Source organism: Pithys albifrons, chromosome 5, assembly GCF_047495875.1.
Source record: "Pithys albifrons albifrons isolate INPA30051 chromosome 5, PitAlb_v1, whole genome shotgun sequence".
In the NCBI taxonomy this organism is placed as follows: Eukaryota; Metazoa; Chordata; class Aves; order Passeriformes; family Thamnophilidae; genus Pithys; species Pithys albifrons.
This window is the reverse complement of record NC_092462.1, coordinates 36315068-36339311: the sequence shown is the minus strand read 5'-3', so window position 1 is coordinate 36339311 and position 24244 is coordinate 36315068. Positions and strand designations below refer to the sequence as shown.

At 38.0% G+C, this 24244-nt stretch overlaps 1 protein-coding gene across 3 annotated transcripts in view; it reads right to left on the bottom strand.

Moving 5' to 3' along the window:
• PALLD (palladin, cytoskeletal associated protein) overlaps positions 1 to 24244 on the bottom strand; it is a 200464-nt gene that overhangs the window by 53674 nt on the left and 122546 nt on the right. Inside the window, exon 1 of one of the 3 annotated variants that reach the window (XM_071556215.1) lies at positions 8962 to 9078. The exons of the other annotated variants lie outside the window; for them this stretch is intronic. The gene's annotated coding sequence lies outside the window, so the exon portion shown is untranslated. Of the gene's footprint in view, positions 1 to 8961; positions 9079 to 24244 lie in introns of those variants that run through there. 3 annotated transcript variants of the gene reach the window in all.

Sequence of the window (24244 nt, the reverse complement as noted above, 5' to 3'; positions counted from 1 at the left end):
TTCATTATAATTGTCTGTCCCTAAGTCACTCTTTTCTAGTTACAGTGTACCACAAAAAAGTCCAAAGTTAGTACCCAACAGGAATGTTAATTTTACAAGATTACAAAACAAAGAGTGTTCAAAGTGAGGATGCAACAGGCTTGTCTGGCAGCTTGAAGGAGGAACAAACTGCAGCCAGAAGAGGATGAAACCAGAAGTCTTTTATTGCCTTTTAGTAAAACAACATGCTAAATCTAGCATTAAAGATATCAATACTTATTCTGAACCAAACATTTCACCACACAAAGAGTCATGGCCAGAGATTATAATCAGATGCTTGTAAGAAGTGTAGGAATTGCTTACTTGAGCTCAAGACTCTTATGGCAAAAGAACTTGAAACTAATTTTTAACATTTGGGCTCACAGATTAATACTCCAACCTATTACTGCAGCCTGTAATGAACAGAACACCCACAACTTCTAAGTGTGTTTCTAAATTCCTCAATACTTCTTGCAAACACAAAACACGTGCTCCTTTTTAATGTCAGCTTGTGTTCTAGAAAGCACTGCTTCCCTCCTTACAAGATTCCTCAGAGATGAAACCAAGTCCTTGATCTTGGGCTAACAGTGCTGCATGTGGTCAGTGCTGAGCTTCCCCATCCTGGAAAGGTTCCACCATGCACTGGTCCCACCACATAACGCATCTTGACATCAAGACTAGATGGGTGCGATATGTTCCAGGTAGGGTTGTAGAGAGCAAGAGAAACATTGCAGAGATCCTGATTTCTGAGCCTTCCACTCCTTTTTCTTGGTATTTAATGTGATTCAGATGAATGTCATTGTTTATATTCATTGTCCCTTTATACCTAACCATCAACAAGACAACTAAATTTTGAAAGGATGTGGAACATGGGAACAAAGAGTTTTTAGAATCAGTTTTTAATTTTTATTCCTAAAATCTCAGAAACATTTAAAGTTGCTGTGGTTCATGGGCCAGGGACAATCACAGATGTAACCTCTGAGTCAACAGCTGAAAGTTCATTCTTTGTTTGAGAAAATATTGACATATCATTTTATCTTAATTAGGCACTCTTTTTTTCCTCCATCTGTGTAGACAATTGTGCATGCAACACTCATCTAATTCAGTTGCATATATATGAAAGCAGCCTCTAACCTGAGCTTTTTTCTCCCCTCTGAAAGTTCTGTGTTCTATGAGCACAAATGTTCCTGAAATACAACTGACAGTATTTTTTTATTTTAAAACAAACAAACAAACCAACCTCAAAACCAACCAACTAAAAAGGTTTAGGTATTTTAATGCAAAGCCAAAAATTGAAGCAATCTTTTTCCAGAAATTCCTGGTGAGCCACTTAAGAAAATGTTAAACAGTTAATAACTGTAAAATCTCTAGCAGAAACTCCAAAAGTCACTAAAGATAAAAGGATGAAAACCACATGTAGCATCCTAGAGACTCATAAGACAACATAATATTCTTTCAATACAGTTTGACTTCTGTAGTCTCACATTATAAATTGGATTTCATATGCTTGCAGAAACTGATAGAAGAGGTGTCTCTTTTTTAGTTACATACAGATCTCTAGATTTTTATACAGATAGGAAAACTGTGAAGAGTTATAGGAAACCAAGACTTTCTCCTAAAGCAAAGCCAAACAGTATGGCAATCTATTTACTGCCTGAAATGGGCTACAAATGTTATGTGTGAAAGAATAAATGTGATTCAGCAAGGACATTGAACCTATGCATGTGAGAATTATCATGGATATATGAAAATTATGAGGTAGCTTTAGAAACAGAAAAAGATCAGAATTTGGCCATGTCAGACAAGGAAATGTCTACTGTGGAGAAGTCTCTGTTCACTGAAAATAATCTACAGTTAATAGAGAAAAAATGCAGAGTCTGGTGACTTGTCATCTGAGCAATACTAATGAACACTTTTGAAGCCCATACGGTCTTTTAATGAAAATATCTGAAAGGTATTTGTTGATATGCACCAACATCTCTGTAGGTGTGGATATTAATAATCCCTTTAAATATTCTTTATGTAATTCTGGTTTTAGGCACCTCAGATTTGCACAGAAATAAATGGCATCATCTTGCAACAGACTCACCATCAGTAATCCAATCCCAAGTAACTCATGCCTTCATTTAATTCTGAAAACTTTTGACAGGAAACACAGATCACACACAATCACAGACTACATGAAAGTACCCCATTCACAAAATATTATGACCACCTCTGGGATTTTCAAATCCCCACTTGTACTAAAAATTTCACTAGATCTTTGGTCAAACCAAAATACAATCATAAATCAAGTTGCCCTCCTGAAGCCTTCAAACACTAAAAAGAAAGGCATTATATTTCAGGCCAAAATAAGTACAGTAAGTTGGGCTGGAAGAAATACAGCATCACTGGGTTTCTGTGCAAGGAAACTCTCCTTTCAATTGTGCAAAACTTTCTGTGTTGCCTTGGTGAATCCCCTTGCTAGCCAAAGCTGGCTACTAAAAGTGTTTTGCACTCTAATAGCTGCTTTAAACAAACGATCCTTAAGTGTCAGATACAGATTTTTACTTTATGCTGTGTAAGGACACACACACACACATATATGTTCACACACCATCAGATTCATATGCACACAGAAACAGACTTGCATTATTTCCTCTAATAAAAACATTCTGCATAATCTGTTCTTTGAGGTTAGAAACATTTTACACCTATCTGCATGTACACACACACGGTGCTTCAAACAAAACTTAAAGAAACAATTATGTTCCTAGTGAGCACTTTTATACTGTAATTCAGCCTACTCAAAAGAATTAATTCAGCCATAGAGTTAAAAAAATTGAAAGTACTTCAAAATCCAACTACAGAAAGAATATAATGATGCTTTTTTAAGAAGAAGTCTTCCAAGTTGTGAGCAAGGTGCAAAAATGGGTAGTAGGAGCAAGTCCAGCTCAAAGGTTGGCCTAAAACCAACAGGTTGGTTCTCCTGAGAAAAGCTGCTGTAACACATGAGAGTCTTGATTTAAACCAGATTTCTGTACTCTGTGGCTGGAGAAGTGGGGTCATACTTTTTAAATTAATCTGTAGCAGAAGTACAAAAAGTATAAATATTCCATACTCTTCTATTCACTAGAACCCAGGCAGGACCTCCTAATGAAGTTTCTCCAGCCTAGCAGATACTGCATGTATGTATTTCTTGCTCTCTGAAATGCATTTGTCATAGGAGAGGAATTAATTTTGAACTGCAATTTGAAAATTAAATCCAGCTGACTGAATCTTCATCTAAAATCAGTGTTTTTACAGAACCATAGAATTATCACGGATGGAAGAGACCTATAAAAACATCAAGTCAAACCGCCATCCCAGCACTACCACTGTAAACCCTATTAGCCTAAACCATATCCCCCAGAGCCAGATTCAGATGGTGACTGCATCACCTCCCTGGGCAAACGGTTCCAATGCCCGACCACCCTAATGGTGACAATTTTTTTCTAATATCTAATCTGAATCTCTCCTGCCCCAGCTTAAGGCCACTTCCTCTTGTCCTCTTAGTGCAGGCCAGTAGAAGAGACCAGTTCCTGCTTCCCCACAACCTTCTCTCAGGTAGTTGTACAGAGCGACAAGATCCCCCAGAGCCTCCCGTTCTTGAGACTAAACAACCCCAGCTCCTTCGGCTGTTCCTCCTAAGACATGTTCTCTAGTCTTTTCAGGAGCCTCACTGCCCTTTGCTGCACGTGTTCCAGAGCCTCAATGTCCTTTTTAAAGTGAGGCCCACAACTGAATGCAGCACTCCAAGGTGCAGCCTCACCAGTGCCAGGGAGAGGGGGAGGATCACTGCCCTGGTCCTGCTGGCTACACCATTCTTGATACACATCATGATGCCATTGGCCTTCTTGGCCACATGTTTTAGTACAAAGTTTGGTCATGTTCTTTTAAATGCAAAGGTTGAAACAAAGCCACTTGAGATCATAAAAGCAAACAGTTAAATACTAATGTTGTAAACATAATGCCCTCTGTTTCCCCATTATTTACACATGCAACTCAGGTACTGTGTGGTTTTAATGGATACAGTAGCACAAAAGATTAGTATTAGTCTTTACTGTAAATCTGATGGGGATTTTTGGTTGGTATAAAAGTTAACATGACTAAAACAGTTTTTTTGTTGTGTTAAGCTACTTTTACATTTTAGCCTGGAAAAAAAATGCAACCATACTGCCAATGAAAACCAAAGAATCTTTTCCTGTACATTTCTGCTGACTGACACATCATGTCTGCAAATAATAGTCTTTTTTCTGAAAAGCCTTCACTTTACCGATACCAAAACGACAAATAAGACATGCCATCTTACAAACATTTACCAAAACTTGGATACTTTGGCAACGCAGCATTGCAGCTCCTGATGCACAAATTCTACTCTTCAACTAAGTAATTCTTCCATATTTTTAAGGCCAAGATATGAACTCAATCCCACATTGCCACTTTCTGTTTGAAATATACTATAGTAAACTTTGATATAAGATTTGTTTCTCAAAGAAACTAATTAGAAGAATTGGGTTTTTTTAATCCTACCAGCACTTATAATGTACACCAACTTCTGAAACTGGTAACAAAGAAAATCCTGAGGGCATCTCAAGAAGGAATTTCAAGAGGAACATACATTGGTGATGTGAATTAACACAATTTCCCAGGCTCAGAAGAATATCCTGGCAAGGACTGTAAGGAATTCTGGTTACTAAGGAATAATGGTTACTAAATGATGGTTTAAGATAATCTAAGGTAATCAAAGATTTCTTACTCAAATTATCACTGGACAGATATGCACACTAAGAAAATTACAGAAAGCAGATTCAGTTGTTTCTTGGCTCACCTCACACAGGTGCATAAGCCAGAAAAAGCCTATCAAGAAACTGAGTGCAAAGTATTTCTTTATTTATGTAAAAATAAAATCTGTTTATCTTAAACTCCTTTCCTTTGTGGAAGGGGAAGCACTGGGGAGTGTCATACAAAATACACTAATTACAATCACTTTCTGCTTCAATGAAGGAAATATAAACTTCCTGCCTTGGCAAAGGCCAGAATGTCTCAAGCAGGTGGGAAAAGGATCACATTTAGTGTCTAGACAGCAGTGTGGAGGAAAAATATTTCTTTAATTTTTCTATTTGAGTGCTAATCCAGAAAGGAGACTTCATGTGTAAAAAGAACTGCCTTAATTAATGATTCTCTTTCTATGGTAATTATATTTTTAATTACATGAATACCAAAATGATCTGTAATGCTTCAGGAAGTTCTGATACTAGTGGTCAGAAGACTCTCCTCTTCACTTTCTGCAGAGTAAGAGGTTAAAATGAGTTTTCTGGGCATACTATAACTCTGTTAGTAATAACTCTATATGTATTCTTCTGAATTCTTCCAAATGAAATCATTGCTCAGTATTGCTATTACTGAGAGGGAGCTTCACTCCAAAGGGAACTTTATTACTTAATCTAACATTGAAATGCTATCTATTAAGAAAGCTCGAATATTTCCAAGATGGAAGGTGATTCATGAATAAAAAATTCCATAGTCATATTTTGATTAAATAATATTCCCAGAATTAAATATTTCCAGCCAATTATTATATTCTCAAGGATATATGGGACTATAATCAATTATTATGTTCTATGTAACCCAGAAAATTTTATTGTGAAAACAAAATCTTAGGACCACCAACCCTTCACAGGTCAGTAAAGGTCCAGTACGCCAACGAATACTTGAACGCTCCTTTCCTGGAGACTAAGCAGCAAATGAAAAGACACATGACAATAAGTGAACACATTTCATATGGGAATTATGCAACTTAATGGTGCATAGGCTTATTTTCTTCTTTTGGACAGTTTCTTCACACTGCACCCTTATGCACTTCCCTTAGCTATATATTTTCATACTAGAAACTCGGGTTTTTAAACCCCAAAGTTGCCATCTTCATGTCTCTCAGGTTTAGTGTCTACAAATATTCATAATCTACAGGAAATGATGCTATACACACAGAGGAAACCTGCATACATGACATTGCACTGACAGCCTACTCTGCTCCCAGGATACACATTAATGTTGCCACGAGTAAAATTGCAAAGCAGCTAATTTAAACAGAACTGGATGAGACATTAAGTTGCTGTTTGAGGACTACAATAATTTCCCATCAAATACATGATTTTACAAGTAAGATCCGTTTACTCTGCCCAGTTGAGAACTAGGCAAACTCAACAAGTTAAGTCTCTCACAGATCATTCTGAAACAGAGTAATAGAAAGAAATCCTGCAGAGCAGAGAAAGAAGAAATTCTCCATGCAAGTGGGCTGATATTCCCACAGATCTATTCCATCCAGACGCTCCCTTGGTCTTACAATGCCTAAAGCCCAACAGCTGAACATTACTCATCAGATTTACCGCTGTGTCCTTACAAAAAAGGCAGGCATGCTGTTCTAACATAGCTATTAGAAATGGCTGCTGCAGTCACACAGACCACAAAGTGGATGACAAAACTGCCACCATGCTCCTGTTTGTGGAGCAGTGAGACTATTGGGACCTCCACACACACCATCATATAAGCTCCAAAAAAGCTTCGGCACAAAGCAGAGAATAGTGAGTTGCTTTCTGTTGCCTGGAACCATAGCTCTCAATAGCTACTTTAAAATAATTGTAGTTGCACAAGTAAGTAATTACTTTAGAATAATACTTAGCAAAGTTTTGTATGTTACAATCATTACACAGTCTCTCCAAAGACGAAACAGTAGGCTCAGGCCAGTCAAAAATAATAGGTCCCCAATAATAGACACATGAGTGTCCAGCAAGAGGAGCCTGGCCAGGACAATATGTAAAGAACTGTTCTGCCCTTAAAAAAAAAAAAAGGAGATAAATTTAAGAACCGAGAATCTTCTAGGATTTCATTAAATAACAAAACATAAAACATACATTTTACATCAGTGCTCTTTAATTGTTAAATGCACTTCAAATTTTCAGAACAGTTTTTCAGTGAAAAAAAAGTTCTTGACTCTCATAAAGCTACAAGAAAAGTTATGTGCCATAGATCTGCCAACTGCTACCAAACCTTTACTACATATCCACCATTTCAATTTTAGAAAAACTTCTATGTCAGATTGCAGTGTATGATAACTTCATAAATTCTTACTTTGTGATTATCGGATTTCTACTATCTTAAAGAGGAGAGAAATGTGTTTATCCAAATGAGACACTCCTAATTCCAACAAAATCCTATCTGTATATTCCTAAGTGTTTCAAAAGTTGCAAAAATATCTGTATACCTCCTACTCCATCTTTCTAATTTCTTTTATTCACACTGTTAACCCTTTTCTCCCACCTTTTCCCCCAGGGTTTCTCCTTCTGGCCAGGAAAATTAGTACCAGAACACTATTTAACAGATAGTTCTTTTAGGTTTTGTTCTCCAAGCAAAAGCAAGATGCAACACAGTCTCTCTCAGACTCCTGTTCTCACAAGTATTTGCCCTCTTTTCATGGTGACGTGTTTTAGGTACAATCAAGTGACACGTTGAGAGCCATTTAACTTTTTCTGCTGTTTATTTCTATGGTTGGGTTCCCCACCCCATCCTCTTGTTATCGATTCTGTACCTTAATCCTTCTACGTCTGGTATGCATTGTGAAACACAGACTAGCTCTGGATGTCTGGAAACTGTTGGACTTTCTTAAAGAACATCATCATAACTTTTCCCACCCCAGAACTCTGGTGGATTTCTGTGCATGCAGAATTATCAGTGAACATAAAACTTTCTGCACAATATGTAATACATCTTATTAAGTTAATTTCACAAATATAAAATTAGTTCCCAGGAATCATGGTTTCAGTTGAATACAGCCACAGAATACTGTGGAGAAACAGTTTCTTGACCTCAAAGCCTAATGAAACATTGACTGTGTCCACTCCTATTTTTAGATGTATGCTCTGCAGTGCCATATTCCTTAATATAAAGCTGACCCAAATGTTCCAACAGCAGACGTTGGTTTCTCTCTGATAGCCAATGCATATTTTTGCCTTCCAAGTTTCTGTAAACACATCATTATAAGGAAGGCCAGTCTTACTTTTCCCAGCCTTCTTTCTAATTATGTGCCTGCTGCCAGGAAACTTTTTTTTTGTCTTCAGTACTAAAGTTTAAACGAATGGCTGAAGACTTGGAAAAGAAATAAAGAATCTCCAAAACTGGTACTGTTATAAGTTACAAAGTTACTAAGTAACACCAAATTCCTCTCAACACTCAGTGATAAACATGAGACAAAAAAATGTGTCTACACGAGTACATCAGTGCTAGATTACCAAATATGTCTTCCTGATATACAGAAAAAAAAACAAAACCAAAAAACCCCAAAACAACTAAAACAAACCCCCAAACAACAAAACCGCAATAAAGCCTCTCAAACCCCTCAAAAACACAAACAATTTTGCTTGATTTTGGTTTAATTTTGCTAAGAAGCCTTAGTAAGTTTTCTAAAATATCAAGTCTCCTGCCCAATACCAACTCTCTTAATCCAAGACTATCACCAGGTTCCTATAGAAGTCTCCTGCAAAGAAGGCTGCGAAAGCACTCATACTTTACTGCTCTATCGTATGTACTAAGGACCGATTTACCAGGTCTTAAGCTACAGAGATGCACAGAGCAGCTGCCGCCACAACAGCATCCTTTCTGCATTTGGAAACACCAAGGGAACGGCCAGGGTCGGCAAATAAAGTGCATCGGTCAGACTCGAATGCAACTACACACGATGTGGCAAACTAAAAGGACAAGAGTCGTGCAAAACAAAAAGTATTCGAAAGAAAGTCTGCCCGGTCCGATTACAGATATAATTTCCTTTGCCCTGACCATTCTCCTCCCATCACCGCTTCAGCCCTGCGTTCACTTCGTTTGAAGAAGACACGTCACGTAGGAACTCATGAAAGTTTCCTGCCATCTTACCTCGCAAAGGCTGAGCGGGCAGTTCTCACATACCCGAGCGCGGTTCTCAGGCGCGGACGGCGGAGCGGGGCGGAGCGGAGCCCGCAGGTACCCGCGCTATATAGGGCGGGCCCGGCGGCGCGGCCACCGCGCCGTGACTCACCGAGAGCCGCCGGCGCGGCCCACTCCGGCAGCTTCACGTTAAGAGTCCCGCGGCCGCCCCGGGCTCCCGATGCATACGGGAGGCGTTACCAGGATGCCGGGAACGGCAGCGAGACGCGTGTTCCCCAAAGCCATTCGCCATCGGGATCGTTTCTCCCCGTTGCCGCAGCCTAAGACTTACTTTCTCTCCCCTCGGAGCAGCAAGAGTTGGGACTTTGTGATCAACTCTTTGCCACATAAAGGCTCGGGTCCCGGCCTGGAAGTTCACTTTTTTCCCTCCAGGAACCTGGCATCCATAGCCCGAAGAAAAGCTTCAGAAATTTTTACTAGAGGAGAAGCAGCTGCTGCAGCTGCCTAGAGTGTAGGGGAAACATCCTGGGCTCTTCCATATTGTCATACAGCTGCACAAAAGTGTTGTCACAAGAATTTACATCACCATTTGTGCGTAGGAAATTTTTTTATGATTTCCACATCATTTTTTGTCTGCATGTGAGAGTGGGTGGGATTGCTACATGTTTAATGTAGAACTCCAGAAGCAATTCTTAAGTTATTCTTCTAAACCTTTAAATGCTTTCTAGTTCTTTTTCAATAGCACTTATGCCACAACTGATTACTACCAAGTCCCCAGATTGTCAGGTTAAACTGAATTTAAAACTCTTCTGAGAAAAAAACATATTGTTCTATTGCACTGTAATAATCTGTTTTACAAATAGTCACCTGTATCATCTCCACCTGCCAAAGAATAGCAGCAGAGATCAGAAAACATTTACTATATGATATAAAAATCCTGCTGTTTTGTGGTCTAATTATGCAAAACCTTCCAGAGTGTCGAACACTTACTCTCAATAGTTTAATTACTACCTCTTACTAAGGACATCATTTGAAGGTAGCTAATTTTTTCCCCTTCTTATATTTTTTCCTTTTTAAAATTTATTTATTTATTTATAATTATTAATTTCCCACAAGGAGATAAAAGAGTCTCGATTTCTGTTGCTGGTTCATACCCTTCTTACTATTACCCACTTGGTCTAGATTCAATGCTTTCTTACAGATTACATACCAACATCAGTTGTATAAGCAATCATAGAACACAACTGATCACTAGTAACAACTACTTAAACATCTGCTTAAAACAAGATGAATAATCACAAAAGACACATGTATAAAAAATCCATTCACAATTCCATGCTTAGCCCACAGAAGCAATCAATGGTATCACTTGCATTTTCTACCTCATGATCAGCAAATAAGTGTACACACATACTGCCTTTTATCTCACGTCCGGCATCTGAGACAAGGACTAAAAGATTTTAGGGCAGCCAAAAGCAAGAGTGCTCCTCTTTCTTCTTTGACCTCCAGTGTTCAACCAGTGTGTTTTATAGTTCAGCTCTGGATGACTTCAGAATGTAACAGGTAGAACAGAGAAATGCTGACAAATAGGAAAAAGGGAGGGGAAAATGAAGCATCTCCTCACTACTAGAACAGAGAGTGACATGCCAGATCCCGGCACCAAGAAGACTGACACTACACTAGCACTCTGTTTCCAATTCTGGTGTGTGACTATGGGGAAGAAGCATGGTAGCTCATAGACACAGTATTAAGATAGTACAAGGATAAAGAGTATCACTCCTGGCTGATCAGGTCTCTATGATTTTGGGTAGGTATGCTTGTCAAGAATAGTATTTTATCTAACAAGCAGAATACAGTTCAGCCAGTAGTAGCAGCAGATAAGGTAGCACACACAACAAAGCACAAACTCGTGTACAATAGGAAAAGTCAATGATAGAAAACCAATATCTTACATCTCTTAGCTGCACCTTCTCCTTTGTATGTGATTATACTAGTTTGAGATAATACTACATTAAAGACATGCATTGTTCTCTCACATTTTCTTCTGTTACAGCTTTTACATATTTTGCACATAAGCATTTTATTTCTATGCATGCATGTTCACTTCATGGGGATGGAAGATGAAAGCACAGACAGCTTGTGCACATCAGCTTAGTTCAAGACACTTGCTTCCCTGTGACTGCACAAGCATAACGGCATGGAAAGGGAAAATAAAGCACAGCTTACTGGGAACTAAACATGAGACACAATGTGAGATAAAGATCCAAAGAGAAAAGAAACAAAACCATATGTTTAACTTAAAACTTAATATGATCTGTGATTCTTTCTTGTAAACAACTTTGCTTATCATTCCAGCCCCAGGAACATTTGTTTCTAGTTTAAAGAGTTTCCAACTACATGTACAGTATGACTGGCAAACTGAAATGAGAGAACTAATTGACACATAAAAAGACAACTGCATACAACTCCAATTAAGTCCTAATATTTAATTTAAATATGTTAAATGTAATTATAATTATAACAAACAGCTTTTGGAAAAATGCAGTAAAAGACCACAAAAATTCATTTCTGTGAACCAATGGAGATAATGGTAGAGGTTGGTAAAGCCAACAACCAACAAACTGCCAGAAGTTTTTTGCTAGCATTCATTCTTTGAGAATTAAGATTCACTTTTCATACCACCCTGTAAATAAAATGAAATTAGTATTGTTTAAAGTACAAAGACTAAAAAGGATGACTTCAGGAAAGAAAAGCTGAAAATGCAGAGAGAAAACCTTACACAAAGTAAATACCTCCTCAGCAATCTGAGTGAGAACAAATGAAGATAAAACAACTCAGGAGAGCCTGTCCAGTTTTTAAAACTACTACAGAATAATTTGTATAATTTAAATGCAACTTTTTTTGCCTGCATTGTACTTTCAGTGAAGAAAGTGTCTTTTAATAGTGCATACATATATCGTCATTGACAACTACTGTTTTCCGGGTGCTACTATAGTACAAATAACTACACATTTCTATTTCCTTTCTTCTATTGGCCTCATTTTTTTCTTCATTATGATATGCAAAATTTTAGCATCCTAGCTGGTGACTTAACAAAGACATTTAAAGCTACACTGGAGTGTGCGATTCTGATCATACTAGTTCAGAACAGGTCTTTCAAATATTTTAAAATCAAACCAGGATGTTTTTAAAAGGAAAAAAAACCCCAACAACAAACCAAATCTAAAAAATTCTGATGTCTAGAAAGAAGTTGTGATTTACATTCAAATGGCGTTCTCTACATGGGGGAGACACTTGACATGAGATTCTTTTGGTCTTAAAAACTGGAAAATAATTCAAGGATATATGCATGCCTGTAAATCAACCCATATAGTATTCAACTAGCCACAAAGGAGTGTTGCATCATATTACAGTTCAAAAATCATTAAGCTTCGATGGAAATGTCAGTAACACAGACCCTGAAGGACTGATTAGAAGCGGGAATGGAAAGAGCTTACAACATTCTAAACTGATTCATATGCAGCTGACTGAATTCAATGATCTAGGGAGACCTATTCAGCACTCTCCCTGTTTTTCTTACATAAGGGAAATACATCTCATTTACACTAGCTGTGCAAAACAAGCTTTGATATGCCAACCATTATGGATTTTTGAAGTTTTATTTAAAATCAAAAGAAGTACCTCCATAAAATTATATCCCCTCCCATACTGTACTTGACAACATTTAACACTTTGAATAGGGATTACTAAACCAGGATCAGGACACTGATTTTCTTGGAATGCATGAGAGTTTGAGATTTCTTTAGAAGGCCAGAATACAAAGTTAGGATTTCCTAAAAGCAAAAGTGAGTAACTGTACCTCTGAAATGGCAATCGCCAAACATGTACCAGTACAAAGCATTTTAAAAGTCTCTTGAATCTGGTATTATAAGTATCCTGCTCTATCTAACTTGGCTGGTGTTGGCAGACACTGAGGTTGTAACTGTAATATGCTTTGTTTGGTATTATTTCCTGTTGGTGAAATTCACAATGTCTGAACTAGAAGTACTAAGCTGTTTGTGGCTTTTGTTTTTCTTAGCACTTCTGGAAAACAAAGCATCACATGTTTGTTGCAAGAAAGATCACTTAAGCAAACATTTCCCATCACTTTCAATTCTGTCAATAAACACCATTAAAGTTATGTGTTTTACAGAAAGGAAAACACAGCTAGAGCTAACACTTCATAGCAAATCATACTGCAAAGTCACTGATCTATGAAAATGGGATTCAACAACAACAAAGGATCTTTCCCAAACTTCTAATAATACCTAGAGGAAAGCAAAAATTAGAAGTTTCTATTACTGAGACAATTTTCATGACAGCAATCACCATTTTAATGTAATACATGTGTATGTGCACCTGTGTGTCTATACACATGGTGATTATTTGACTCATACTTAAGTCTTCTTTGTTATACCACTATTTCACCTTTTGGACTAAAATAATAAAGGTAAAAAAATTGTTTAAATGATATTGATTACATGTACTGTGTAACCCCTATGACAGCATGGAGAAAAACCATGGGTCTACAATGTAGGCACTTTCTAACAAGGAACTGGAACAGTGATTGTTCCTCAAGCATATAGAAAATTCAAGAATCCCAATGATCTCCTACAAGTACCCAGATATTTCAGTACCCAACTGCTTGGTCTGTTCTGATCATGAGTAATCCATGAGATTTCCTGGCCTGCACAACTACTGGTATAGCAATGTGTAAGAGCTCTGGAAATTCAATATAACAAAATATAACCTGGAAAACGATTCACTCCTCAGACTTTACTTCATAGTAAAACTGGCATAACTCTCTTCAGCTGTGATACTGAAAATCACATTTATAAGCATTACCACGTATTTATCACAGGTGTACCTACAACTTCATATATTAAAATTATTAGGAGGCTTATATAAAGTCATATATGGTTACCGCAATTTGATGCCACCTGTAAGTACTTCCCAGGTCTGAACTCAAATCTCAACACTATATTCTCTTCTTTAATACTCCTGATATGGTATTAGTGAGTGTGTTGTATCTTTCAATTAGTTACACTTCAGTAACTTACAGCTGCTGTAATTGTGAGGCCTGTCAGGAAAGATAAAGAAGCTGTTTCTTCTGAGTCAGGCTTCCCTACGATATTTTAAATGTTTTTCAGTAGCTTTTTATGAACTGATCTTGTCATGATTTCAAGATCAAGGCATAACTTCCTTCCTTTCATCAGGATGTCAAGCTCATAGTGCATGTAATTGTTTGCTATAAAGTCTGTGAATTTAGCAGACATTCTGTTGCTAATGTTTTTAAATCAGAGCAAACCAGGCCAGTATGTTGAACCTTACTGCTGAAATTTGTGCCCACAGCTATTTAGTTTCCTCTCTTCCAGCTTTCACACAGTCAGCAGAGATCATGGCTGCTCCTTTATCTCCTGAATGCTTCTGTTGTGTTGATTCTTCCTGCTCCGGGTGGGTCTGGACTGAAAAAGTGAATGGTGTTCCCTGTCTTTTCCCACCAGGAATAAGACCTTTCAGTGTCAGACCATATAATTAGAAAAAACAATGTCCCAACACACTGTGGATTCGGATCACAGGATATGAACTCTATACCTATGTTTAAAACAGTACCTTACTTAAGTTTCTGATAGCCCATAATAATTTTTCATATTTCATATTGTTATGAAATGCTTTTCTATCTGAATTGTCAGGACAGTTTGGGGTTTTATTTTAGTACTCATTTTTCTTTCTTTTCTTTCTCTTACTACTGCTCTCAACTGCACAGACACCTCTGTCTCTTGGGGTGCATGTGTACCCTTTCTAGATGAATGTCTAAGTTTTCATCAGAACACTACAGTAGACAAAAACTCATAATGCCTTTTTGTAATGCCTGAAATTATCTGCAATGGGATTCTTTCCCCCTGGCAGCGGATGACTCATTTATTTTCAGTCTGCTAACCAACGGGCCTGCCAAAGACCCTCCTTTATAAACAAAAATCTATAGAGTGCTTTCAGAAACATGAGAAAATATGACAAACACAGCTTGAGTTCTTCAGCTTTGCTGGCAGAGGATCACAGAGGAATATGGAGAAGTACGCGAGCCTCTCTGCGCTGCGCTCGCCACTCCGCTGGTAGAACAGAGAGCGGCTCCCGGCACTCAGGCTGCTCCCCGGCATCTCCCCCTGCTCCTATTCTGAAATCCTCCAGCTCCAATTTCCTTATTTGGTTGCCGGGACTGTTCTTTGTCTGGCTGAGCCCCCCGGGCCGCGCCACCCCCGGCCCGGCCCGGCCCGGCTCCAGCGACCACCCCGCCCGGGCCCCGGGCGAGCCGCGGACATGCCCATGTAAGGAGCAGCTTCCCCGGGCTCTGCCGAGCCGGGCGGGGCCCGGCAGGGCCCTCCGCCCTCGGGCAGCCTCGCTGCGTGCGGGGCCCGGCCGGCACCGCGATGCTGCTGCTGCTGCCTCCGCAGCATCGCCGCCCCGCGCCCTCCGCCCGCACCGCCTCGCCAGCGGCCACAGCTGCCTGGGCAAAACACGGGCAACAAGGCAAGGGAAAACGAAGCTGTAAAGTTCCAGTGCAAAACCTCACAGATTCCTGTCATATTTTCCATTATTCTTTAGAACAGGTTACAGCGTGTCCTTTGGGGATTTCACTGCTGCTTTCTGCAGCGAAAAAGGAATCCCCCAACAGTGCTACTTACTTTTTAAAAAGTGACTGTTCTGTTATGGTCCCTGATGAAAGCAAGTTTTACCCTCAAAATATCCCCAAACGTTTTAAAGTAGCATTTACAAAGAGCAGTTTATCTGCAGGAAGTCAGTGAAATTTGCTACTGTTAATACTGTTGCTTGATACTTAGTTTCAGTAGCACATTAGGGACTTAAAGAGAAGGAATTTATACTCTAACTGTATATGTATATGTAAGAATCACAGCAAGGAAGGAAAAACAAATAAATACATAAATAAAAACAACAAGCCAAACCAGCCCTGCTGGTCACTGTATTTTCTTTGTTCACATCTTATAGATATAGTCTTTTTAAAGTAGATTTATGTAATAGGCTTTTTCTTTTTTTACACAAATACCAAGGAATACTATAGAAAGTGATTTTTTGTTTCAGTTTAAATGAGAAAATACCAACAATTCAGGAGAATATATACTGAATATGTCCACAGTGACAGTTGAAACAGTTAATGCATAGAGATCTCTCTATCTGACATAGTTTATTGAGTTGTGACTCCTTAAAAGAAGTACCATTCATGAATTAATGATTTAAAATTAGTAAAGGTGTTATGAGATAGTCCTCTTTTATGCAGCATGGCAAGAAACTGCATTTTGAAAAACTAAAGAAGAAAGTGTAGTTAAGACTTCAAATTTTCTAATTCTCTTTGGGAGTCTGGAAGCATTCCTGTATTTCTCAATATGGTTCTTTAGTATTAAATTATGAAAACAAGTCCTTAAGTAATGCTTAAAGACCTTCCATTACTGAAAGCTTCCATAGATGTTTGGGAAAAGCAGAAAATAAGTCAGAGTGGAACAAAGAGAGCAATGCTTTAAGTCACTGATGTACAGGGCAATAGTGGCTGCTCCTGGGCCCAAGTGCATGAAAAAAATAATTAGGGAGAGTACAAAGGTGCATTTATAACCACCTTCCTATAAGACTCCTTCAGCTGCATCCAAGCCAGTTGTATTTTCAGCTCAATAGAAAACTGATTCTGGTATTCTTATATTGCATTCTTGCCCTGAACAGAGGCCTGAACAAGTTTGTTTACTCTTGAGAAACTGTCAAGCTAGAAAAGCTTAAGGAAACAGCTTAATAAAATAGCAGAATAATAAATATATTGATCATATCATATTTACATTACACATCTATAAACCAGCATGCTAAAATTTACCTCAGAAAAAACCAAATCAACCAAACAACTTAAGCAAAATAAGAAGCATGTAAGAACAATTTAGTAGAATTTGTCTAGAAAGTTCTACTCATTTTGATTTATCTTTTTCAAGATTAATGTAATCACAATTGACAAAGAAAATACTAAAATTAAAATTAAAAAATACAGAAATACTTTGAGAATAAAATAAAAAAAAGTTACAAGGACACACGATTGTCACATCATAAATTAAAACAAAATGTGATATCTTATGGAGCTCATCCTCTCTACTGCTAAAGGCTGCAGCAGTATTGGTTTATTTCAGACCTACTCCATCATCTCCAGCAGGTGTTCAGGTTACTGACAAATAACTCACTGCTGAATCTGCCAGCCATTTACTGTCCAGGCCCTGTCACCTGACATTAGTTCATCTGAATGGAACAAATGACACCACAGGAGGTATGTTCAGAGTAGGAGCACATATCCTTTGAACTTTGAGGTGCTGTTCTACATTTGCTTTTCTTATGCTGTGCCATATAGCCCTTCTGCTGCACAAGGAACTGGCAATGCTCTCAAGAAAGACATCTAAAAACTCAGATAAATGCACACAGAAGCTTAGGTTTCTACCCCTGCAGAATGGGTCATCTCTCAGAGATCTGGAAGTTACTACGCCACTGACTTTTAATGACAGTTCTAGTCATCTCTGCCTGGTCAAACAGGTTTCAAAGTACAGGTTTTCTGTCTCTAAATACTCCAGATAGCAAAATTGTTGCCATTGACCCCAGTGGCAAGGTTTCAGCAAGCAGAGCATATCTGTTCCCCATGCCACCATCTCATTTCAGTACCTGCCAATTTATGCTTCCTTCACCTCCTCCAGTGAACCCCCTCATTCCAACTTTTCCACTGCACACAGTAAATTGACCCCTGTAACTAGATTTAGCCATGGCAGCCTCTTTCTCACAAGCTGGAAGCAATGCCCTTGGAGAACCACACCATGTGCTGTCCCTCCTTCACTTCTGCTAGAGTGTACTCATGCTGTCCCCACATCAACGTTGTGGCAATTTAATGTAGTCAAAAAAAAAAAATAGAATGCTGTGTAGAAGCAGTGGAACGCAAGTGTGCTGGGACAGATCATATCATTAACCCAATGGGGCCTGAGTAGTTTTATCATCTGAATAGGAAGGTATTAGGTACCAGTGCTCAACCATGTATCAAGGTAAGAGTACAGGCAACAAGTGTTTCAGCCTGCTGCTGGGAAACACCAAATCCGTAAATTAGAAAATTCTTTACTATTATTAAAATAAAAGTTGTGAAAACAATGAAAAAAACCTCAGTGTTTTATCAGTAAAATAAATTTGATTTCCTGTACTAGTGTTCAGCCTTTAAATAAAAATTACTGGCATTGTAACATGAGCATTAAAACATTTAGTGATATTGCAAGGCATATTCAATAACATATAATTATATTTCTTAACTAAACAACACATTCTGAACATATAGAAATATAGATGCACACGCTGATAATAATATGTTTTAATATAGATCTTTAAAATATCTCCTGCCAAAGTCTTGGAATATGCATTGACTTAACTGATAAAACAAAGCTGTTGTATGTAAAGACCCAAAACCTGAAGGTTCCCTCCCCCCCCTCCCCCTTGTTTGGAGGAAGGGGTATTTGGTTTGGTTTGGGTTTTAACACATAAGTGACTGGGAACTAGAGGTATATAAGATGAACAGTGCCAGACTCAGCACAGTTCTGTGTGGAATTCAACTGGTTATCTCCTGTTTTTTTGAGAACTGATAAATTTTTTCTATTTTTAATTAATTTCTTTTAAGCACTTACTTTTATTTGGGCAAGAAGACTTATTTTTTGCAGTTTTGACCCTTGATTACTTAATTTTTCAGAAGCCTTTCAAAATGTTGCTAACATTTGGAAATCCATTGGACTGTATCAGCTAGATTTCATTCATCCACATGGTTCTTGTCAATTCCTTTAAATAGTTTGAGTAAATTTGTGAGGTGCTTTCCTTTACATTTTCTCACCCAAATTGTCATATTTATGTTAATTATTTAACAGTCTAATTTCTTTATTCTAAATCAGAGAAATAATCAATCTAGATTATTTCTATATTATCTACTAATTTTTCAGATACTTGACTCACTAGTCAAAAGTCCCCTGAAACTCTTTGAAAACTAAGTAGTGCTGTATTTGCTGCCTTCAGTTTAATAGCTAAACATACTATCTCAAAGTATCCTGACAAATTGATTTGGCCAATATATAATCATAAAGCCATAGAATCTGAATAGTTTGGGTTGGAAGCGATCTTAAAGATCATATAGTTCCAAACATTCTGACATGGGCAGGGAACTCTTGAAAGAAACACATCCATATTGAAACCAAGACAGTACTGCTTGCTGCAAATTTCTCCCAGAACTTTCTTGTGAATGTATGGAAAGTACACATCCAAATGTATAGGTATCCTCAGGCAGAGATGCAGATACAGGCAAAGGATGTTATTTTCCAGGTTAAAATTAGTCTAAGTGGTTAAGCTGGCCATTAAAATATATTTCACAGAATCACAGAATATGCTGAACTGGAAGGGACCCACAAGGATCATTTAGTCCAACTCTTAGGCCTGCACAAGACCATCCCCAAGAGACACACCATGTGCTGAGAGTATCATCCAAATGTTTCTTGAACTCTGTCAGGCTTGGTGTTGTGACCACTTCCTTAAGGGAGCCTGTTCCAGTGCCCAACCACCCTCTGGGTGATGAACCATTTCCTAATATCCAGTCTAAACCTCCCTGACACATCTTCATGCCATTCCCTCAGGTCCTGCCACTGGTCACTACAGAGAAGAGATCAGTGCCTGCCCCTCCTCTTCCCCTCACAAGGAAGTTGTAACTGCAATGAGGTCTCCCCTCAGCCTCCTTCTCTCCAGGCTGAACAGACCAAGTGCCCTCAGCCACTCCTCATATGGCTTCCCCTCAAGGCCCTTCACCATCTTCATTTCCCTCTTTGGATGCTCTCTAATAGCTTGATATCCTTCTTATATTGAAGTGTCCAAAACTGCACACAATATTCAAGGTGAGGCTGCCCCAGTGCAGAGCAGAGCAGGACAATCCCCTCCCTTGATCGGCTGGCGATGCTGTGCCTGATGCCCCCCAGGACATGGTTGGCCCTCCTTTCCAGCATCTCATTCCCCAGTCTGTAGGTACTTCCAGGGTTGCCCCAACGCAGGTGCAGAATCTGACACTTTGCCTTTTTCAACTTCATATGGTTGGTGATTGCCCAGCCCTCTTAAGTTATCATGGTCTCTCTGCAGGGCCTCCCTGCCTTCCAGGGAGTCAACAGCTTCTTCAAATTCAGTATTATCTGCAAACTTGCTTAGTATCCCTTCCAGTCCTATATCCAAGTAATTTATGAAGATGCTGAAGAGCACTGGGCCTGAGATGGAGCCCTGTGGAACCCCAGTAGTGACAGGTCACCAGTCTGATGTTATCCCATTCACTATTACCTTCTGTGATCACCCACCACATGATGTGTTTATCCAGCTGTGTGCTGGACATTTTGTTCAGAAGGATCATGTGAAAGACAGTCTTAAAAGCTTTACTGAAATCCAATCACAGGAAAGAGAGATGAAAAATTTCTATATTAGCATTTTCATCAGGATAATAAAAAAGACAGCTGATATGAAAAAGAATTACATTGTAGGCTACATACCTAAACTTGCAGTATAGCATTTAACATTTAAACAGAAATAGAGAAGCTTTGGATGATGCTGTAACTACGATATCTAAAAAGATACTTTTTTCAAGTACCAGAGATTTTTCAACTAAATAAACATAGGGGTCTGAAAGAAATGCCATCTTTTACTGAAGCAAACCCAGTTTTCTTACTATCAAGACTCTGCTCTATAGTTAATTAGTACTAATAATTAATAGCCACACATAAATTTATTGTTTGAATTATATATCTATATAAATGAAACCCATATGCATTCATATTAAAATAGTATTGCAAGAACTTTCAGTGCAGAAGTAACTAAAAGTTATTCTGGGAGAAACCTGGATGAAAGCTAACCTGAAATGTAATGCAGTTATGATTGGTAAGAAGTCATTCATTGACTTATGTTTACAGCAATAGTCAAGGACAGTCCACATATCTGAGAGAGCTGGGCACAAATTGATGGGAATAGGAAGTACTGTTCTCCCTATGTATAGCTGGCATGCCACATTGTACTTGGATCTGGAAAATATTTGCCAACATATTATCAAAATGCAGGAAATATAGAGAAGGACACCAGAAATCACCATCAGCTGTAAGTAGATGACCATTTTCCAGTCTGGTTTGAGAGAGAAATACATGTTTCATGACTTTGTTAAATGATAACTAGTGGTACCTGCAAATGGTAAAAAATAAATAAGCACAGACTGCTGTGAGGAGTTGCAGAATGAAACTAAGAAATGACAAATTGAAGCTGACTATAGGCAGAAAAGTTCACAGTATTGTTCCATAGTTTGACTCATCTCAGTCTGCTGGGCAAAACAGAAGATCCACAGATCAGACAGTCCTAAAGAGAGAATAAAGCAGCACTGCAACAAAATTAACTCAGCACTGTAAAATAATTTTTATATTAGCTCTCTTGGTGTACTGTACCAGTGAGGTCATCTTCATCTGTAGATTCATGTTTGTTGGATACTCAGGAGCTGAACAGAACTTTTGAGCAACCAAAATCCACTATAATGTTCAGGAAAAAGACATGCATTATGAAGACTGAGATTGTCAAAGCGCAACATGTTAAAGACTTAATTTCATTCCTTAAAAACCAGGTTCTTTTGCCTAGACAGTAAAACATATTATTAAAAAAAGAAAAAAGACAATAACTGCTTTTATGGGTAATGTACTCCTAGCGGGAGTCAGAATGACTTTGTATGAAGATTTGTGGACAAGATTTTATACTGTGTTTACATTTTCTGGGAGCTTAAGAGAAAACAGTCTGAAATAAGCTGCAGCTAACATGCTACAGGAAATGAAAGAAGAGAACCAGACTTCTTGAGAAAGATTTACATTCATATAACAGTGATGGCTATGTTTTGGCTTAGAAAAAGGAATGCAATTGTTCTAAAATACACAGGAATTCTGTTGACTAGTGTTTCTCCTTACTTAGTGGATCATGAACTACTCCAACACTGTAAACTGCATCAAATGCAGTTATTTACAGACCAAAACGTCTTGCATTAGTGATTATTCTCTGTATGGCAACCAGAGACATGAAACCAGCACAACCCTCAGCTATGCCAAATATGTTGGTTTGAAACCCACTAGGGCATTTTCCATGGTTTCCGTGGAGAAAACATTCACATGTTGGTATACAGCAATATGTTCTTCAAAGCAGAGCATCATCTTTCATGAAAATTGTCCATAGTACATTGCAAGAAGAACCTGCAATCAGCTTCTCATCAATTTGAAAAATTTCCTTTTGTGGGAATCAGGTGCCTTTGAAATTAAAGTATTGAAGTTGAAACTAATCCAAGAGCAATGTGCTTATTACATCTTAAGGACATTTTAGCATGAGAGCACTTCTGTAGGGAATTAATTTGTTTGGCAGATGATCTTACTAATGCCAGAAATAAGACTTTTTCTCTACACTGAACTATGCCTATATTTGGCTAGATCATGGTTCTTTTATTTAAAAACAAACAAGCAAAACCCCTTCCTACCAAAACTTCAGCTTTGCTCATGCTCAGTATGACATCATAATTTCAGCCAGATTTTTTTCCACTGTGTCAGAAATCCATGGATCATACACGTAGAATGGTCTTTGCAAAATCCCTGGACTGTTCCTGGCTTAGCAGGACCTTCCTAGAAATCCTGTTCTGAATCACAGATACAAGGCATGAAAACTGAAAGCAAGGGGTTTATCTGGCCTTCATTTCCAATGTTTCTTCAAGATGATGATAGGGTAAACTGATGACATTCTGTACAGTGAGAGAGCAGAGATTAAAGGAAATCATAGGAGACTATAAAAGTAACTTCTTGTACCTGACTATAAACTCATTTTCATGCAATTTTTTAAGATATGTATGGGTAGAAATGGATAAACTTGTTTAAATTAATTTTAACTTTGGTTTTGTCCCAGTCTTATATGCTCAAATTACACTGAAGTTTTTTGAGAGTGTTTGCACCATACATCTTCTTCTGGGCTTATTACCAGCATTTTTGGGAAGCATCAAGTTTTGCATACATCAGCTATTCAGCTGAGATGAAAGCAAAGTGCAAAGTGATGTAGTACCATAAAACTTAGTTCAGAGAAAGAAAGTATGGTTAAGACAAATTTGTTTATATTGCAGTAAGCCTAAATATTAAATTCTTGCATCAGTGATTTTTCTCTATATGGCAAGCAGAGAAATTAAACCTGTTAAAGCCATAATAATTGGAACAGTTTTGTAATACCTGTGAATTATGATATAAGCCTGTAGGTTTTGATGCCTCCCTAAGATGTATATGACCTGTTACTCTAAATTACTTTACAGTTACCACTACTTTTTTTGGTATTTAATTTCCACTGAATGCTGGGCAATATTTTACTTTTTTTTTTTCATACCACAACCAGAACTGGTAAAAGGATTGTGCCATACATTTAAAGAAGATTTCTGCTGTTTCATCTTGAATTTTGATTAGAACTTTATCCCTCTCTCCCTATGTAATTCTATTTTTAAAAAAGTGGTCTTCACTTTCAACTCAGTTAAAACATGCAATAAAATGTCCACTCTTCTGATAGAAATATCGATCTGCAGTCATCCAGAAGATTCTCAAGCTTTCTATATTTTTTCTTCTCTAAAAGAGTATTTTTGACTGCTAGATGTGAAAATTAAATAAAAACCAAACCGGAAGTATCTTTAAAAACAAAATTGAACAGGTTACATGGGGTGGCCTGTGACCAAATATTCTGAAAAGTCAATAAAGAAGTAGATGTATAGACTTTCTTAAAAGCATTGAAATTCTATTTAACTGTATGGATTTTCATTAGTTACAAACAGTATGCAGCTCCCATGGTTTGAAAAGACCATTGTCTGTCAAATCACAATTTTGGTGGGGATTTTTTTGATCTTATATGAGTTTTTTGAATGGCATTTTGCTTTCACATGGTTTTATTAGTTTTTAAGTTCCTACTTGAATTTGTAAAGGCTTTAAAGTTACAGCAGACTAAAATAATGTGGATGGAGTAGACAGATATCATCTATTAGGTGGTGATGTGTAGATGGTAACAACCTTTGATATTTTCCTTTTTACCATTTTAGTTAGACCATGAGAAAGGCCTTAGACAAAGCTAAACAACACACAACAGCTGTATTTCAGAAGCATGACAAAGACTCTAATGTGAGCTTTGACTGAGG